Below are 4,896 nucleotides of genomic sequence, written 5' to 3' on the forward strand. Positions count from 1 at the left end.
ACATTAAACATTAAACACTGAGTTACATCCCCAGTTTTTTTTGTTGTTGTTGTTTGTTTTTGAGACAGGGCCTTGCTAAGTTGCTTAGGATGGTCTCCAACTTAAAATCCTCCGGCTAGAGCCTCCTCAGTCTCTGGGATTGGAGGTATTTGCCATAGCATGGGATAAGATACATTGTTAAGTGAAAAAAAAAAACAGATTAGGAAACAGTAGAAATGATGTTAATAATAGCTAACAATTTTATGAGCACTTATTATATGCCAAACATCATGCTAAGACACTTTATATCTACAAAGTCATTTCACTTATCTAAGAATCTAGTCTGGTTCAATAATTTTTTAAAAAATATTTTTTGTATTTGTTACTTTTTTACTGAACAAAGTGGGTGGGCCCAAGTGTAATAATAAAACAACTCTTTTCTTTTTTCCCACATTTACTTCAACCCCACTGTGGAGATTCACCTTTTCCCATCCCTGAATGAAATCTCAGGCAGATCTCAAAGCTGGTTGGCCCTTTAGCCAGATGGATTGTCTTACTTCAATAAATGGAAACTAGTCCTAACTTCAGTTGAAAGGGACTGTCCTCCTTCAGGCCAAACTGCAGCAAGCATGAAGCAGCAGGGTCATAGGGTCAGTGGTTGCCAATTCCCCTCCACCAGATCCTCCTCTTCCTTGGCTCTGATCCTTCTAGGTTGGGTGCTGAGCATCTGGACTGGAGGAAGGGTGTGGTCTTCCCTGCCAGGCACTGACATCAGGGGCCACCGGTGGTGCCTTTGAGGGGCACCTTCACAGGCTCCCTCTGGAAGGTGCTTTTTGTGAGATCCTTGGTTGAGGATGCTGCCTCTCCTCTGGCTGGAGTTCCCAGGTCTCCCTCAGATAGTTTGCAGCCATCTCCCTTACTCTAGTCCTCTCCTTTGGTCCCTTTGCTCTCCCACTGAAGAGACTTCTTGTGCAATTCTATAAAATGAGCCCAGAGGAGCCAGGCATGTTGACAACAGGCCTGTTTCAGGAGGCTGAAACAGGAGGATCAAGTTCAAAGACAACCTCAGCAAAATCGAGGCACTGAGCAACTCAGTGAGACCCTGTCTCTAAATAAAATCCAAAAATGAAAAAGGGCTGGGAGGGCTGGGGTTGTTGCTCAGTGGTAGAGCATTTGCCTAGCATGTGTGAAGCACTGAGTTCGATTATCAGCACTGCATACAAATAAATAAATAAAGGTCCATTGACAACTAAACAATATTTTAAAATGAATTTTAAAAAATGGACTGGGGATATGGCTAAGTGGTTGAGTACCCCTGAGTTTAATCCCCAGTACCAAAAGAGAGAGAGAGAGAGAAAGATATATATATATATATATATATATATATATATATATATATATATATATATATATATATAGAGAGAGAGAGAGAGAGAGAGAGAGAGAGAGAGAGAGAGAGAGAAAGACCCAGGCTTGCTGTCTCCTCAGTCCTGCTGTCCCCAAGGAAAAGTCAAACGGCTTGGACTGCCTGCATTTTTTTTTTTTCTGTTGTGCAACTTTGATCCAGGCGTGATCTCTTACCTATAGACTTGTTTTGGCAAAAGCAGACACTAGTTGCCAAACCCCAGCTGCTCAGAGGAAGTCTCTGAAAGTCCCTCTCACTGGCTGGCAATGAGGGCGTGCACTCCCTGTTCCTTCCCAGGGAGAGAGGTGAGACCACCCCTAACCCTTCTGTGGCTTTCCGAGAGCTCCAGACTCTTCGGCCCTCATTCTTTATAGGCCGGAGGAGTGACTGCTTAGTGCCTGCAGGACCAGTTTCATCATCAATCTGCTCTGTCTGAAAATGAAGCTGGTTCCAAGTTCAAGGCCAACTTCAGCAAGTTAGAGACCCATTGGTAGAGAGCTCCTGGGTCCAATGCTCCAGCACCAAAGGACAGGGGACAAAAAATAAATCTGAAAATGGCCTCCCTGGGCTAGGTATGAAGGTTTTGGCAGGGTCTCCAGAAGGTTTTATGCCTTCTAGAAATTCTAACAGAGAATCCGTTTCCTGCTCCTTTTCAGCTTCTACAGGTGCCACATTCCTTGGTTCTAGTTCCTTCCATCTCTAGTAATCCAGTAATGATGGGTTGAGTCTTTTTCATATTACATTCCTCTGACATTCACCCTCCTGCTTCTCCCTTCCACACAAGGACTCTGTGATTACATTCAGCCCACCCAGATAATGTAGGAAAAATCTCATTACCATTAGTTGAGAGCTAATGATTCCATCCTCTACCTTCATTTCCCCCTTGCCATTAACAGGAACATATTTGCAGATTCCAGGAATTAGAACATGGCCATCTTTGAGGTCACATACGTGTGTTTCTGTACATTCTCCCAGAGTCTCTGCATCACCAGTCTCTTTTACTGTTTCTACCAAAAACATGGAGTGAAAACTCTTCAACAAGGAAAGATTGTTGTTTTTAATCATTATTTTCAGAATTTCATTGTGTACACACATTATATTACACTATATTATATTACACATTAGATTACTCATAATCTCAATAATCAACCATTTTCATCCAATATTTTTAGGGGTTTTTTTTTTTGCTTGTTTGTTTGTTTTAGTTCTTTCTTAGGTGGACACAATATCTTTATTTTTTATGTGGTGTTGAGGATCGAACCCAGCGCCCTGCACATGCCAGGTGAGCGTGCTACCGCTTGAACCACATCCCCAGCCCATATTTTTCAGTTTTAATGAATTTCATATGAAGTAAAATAAGCCAATTTTGTTTTTTTAGCTTTGACTGAGATGATTCTTAAAAATAACTGCAAAAGAAGCCAACTTTGTGAACCAATGTTTTTTGTAGTGGTTATTAACAACTCCTTAAATTATCCAGGGCTTTGTCATGAGAATTAGAATCCATTCTAACTGGCATAAGCAAAAAGAATATATTGTGGGGTTTTTAATGACTTAAGAACCACTGGAAAAACTGAAGAAACAGGAAAAAAAAATTCAGGAAGACTTTGAGGACCATGACTCAGAAATGAGACATCAGATGAGCTACTTCCTCTTCCTTTCTGTATCCCTAAGAAGAGGAATTAATGAAAGGAAGAGAGAAAGCCAGCAATATTGGTAATATGGAAATGAGTAAAATCGAGGCTGGGGATGTGGCTCAAGCGGTATCGCGTTCACCTGGCATGCATCTGGCCTGGGTTCGATCCTCAGCACCACATACAAACAAAGATGTTGTGTCCACCGAGAATTAAAAAATAAATAAATAAAAATCTCTCTTTCTCTCTCTTAAAAAAAAAACTCTCTTCATCACTTTAAAGTTAAATTTCTCAAGGATTGTCTGTATTTAAAAAAAAAGAGAAAAAGAAATGAGTAAAATCTAAAATTCTGTTGATCTTAATGAGTAAGAGCAGAAGACAGGAAAACTTAAATAGCTTTATTTATTTACTCTTCTAGGTAACCATTTATTAATTTTTGTATCTACCCACCACCTACCTACTCATGTGTTTGCAAAACTGATAATCTAATCTTATGTTTACCTTTTATGCTCCTGTTTCTTCAGTTAAAATTCAAATCACACAGAATTATATCAAGTGCTTTCTGCCAGCTAACCTCACAAACCCCAAAGATAACCCCCCTCTCTATTTAGAGATACATGTGTATGTATCTCTCCCTCTCTCTTCATTGTATTTATTTATTTATTTTTAGGAATAATGTCTCTTAACAATTTGTTTAGACTTTCAAATGTATAAACACACACATAAGCTTAACAGGTACATGCTGCATATTATATTCTATAATCTCCTATATAACAATAAATAGTAGATCTTTTAAATGTCAATATTTTATATATCCTAATACTTCAAAAAATATATATCCCTCTTGATATTTTCATAATCTTTCATTATAATCAACATAATTTATCTTTTTAAAAACTTTTAATTTTACTTTTTATTTGTTCTTATTGGTTATATATGACAATAGAATATATTTTCACATATTATACATATATGTAGTATAACTTCCCATTCTTCTGGTTGTATAGGATTTATGATTACATTGATCATGTATTTATATATACACACAGGAAAATGTCCGATTCATTCTTTCTTTCCTATTCCAAGTCCCCATTCCTTCCCTTTATTCCCCTTTATCTAATCTTATGTATTTCTATTCTTCCTCACCCCTTACCCTTATTTCTTTCTTTCTTTTTTTTTTTGATTAAAAAAAATGAAGCAGAATGCATGTGGAATGTGATAAGACATCATTATCCAAAGTACATGTATGAAGACACAAATTGGGTGTCAACATACTTTATATACAGAGATGAAAAATTGTGGTATATATGTGTAATAAGAATTGTAACATAATTTATCTTAACATTCCCAGTTGATGGACACTAGGGTTATCTCCATTTTTTTCTCTATTACAAACCACATCGTAGTGAATCTTTAAATTCTTCTATGATTTTGCACTCATATTCTATTGTTTTCTTGGGACAGAATCCTTAAAATTCAATTTTAGGTTAAATAGGAACACTCCAAAAATTGTTGAGTGTGATGGCACACATTTGAAATCCCAGCTACTCAGGAGGCTGAGGTAAGGAAAATAGAAAATTCTAGGTCAAACTGGGAAATTTGAAGAGACCCTGTCTGGAAATAAAAAAATTAAAAGGGCTAGGTATATAGCTCAGTGGTAGAATACCTGGTGGTTCTAATCCCAGTACCAAAAAAAAAAAAAAAAAAAAAAAGAAAAGAAAAAAGGAAGAAAGAAAGAAAAAAGAAAAAGAAAGGAAAAAATGACACCAACAAACAAAATAAAAATTGCATCATAGACATCCCTCCAGAAAGTTGTACCAACGTACCCACCTACATCACCAATATCAAGTGACATCAGCCTTGTAAATCTTCTGTTTTGTG

The sequence above is a fragment of the Ictidomys tridecemlineatus genome, chromosome 12, assembly GCF_052094955.1.
Source record: "Ictidomys tridecemlineatus isolate mIctTri1 chromosome 12, mIctTri1.hap1, whole genome shotgun sequence".
Taxonomy (NCBI): Eukaryota; Metazoa; Chordata; class Mammalia; order Rodentia; family Sciuridae; genus Ictidomys; species Ictidomys tridecemlineatus.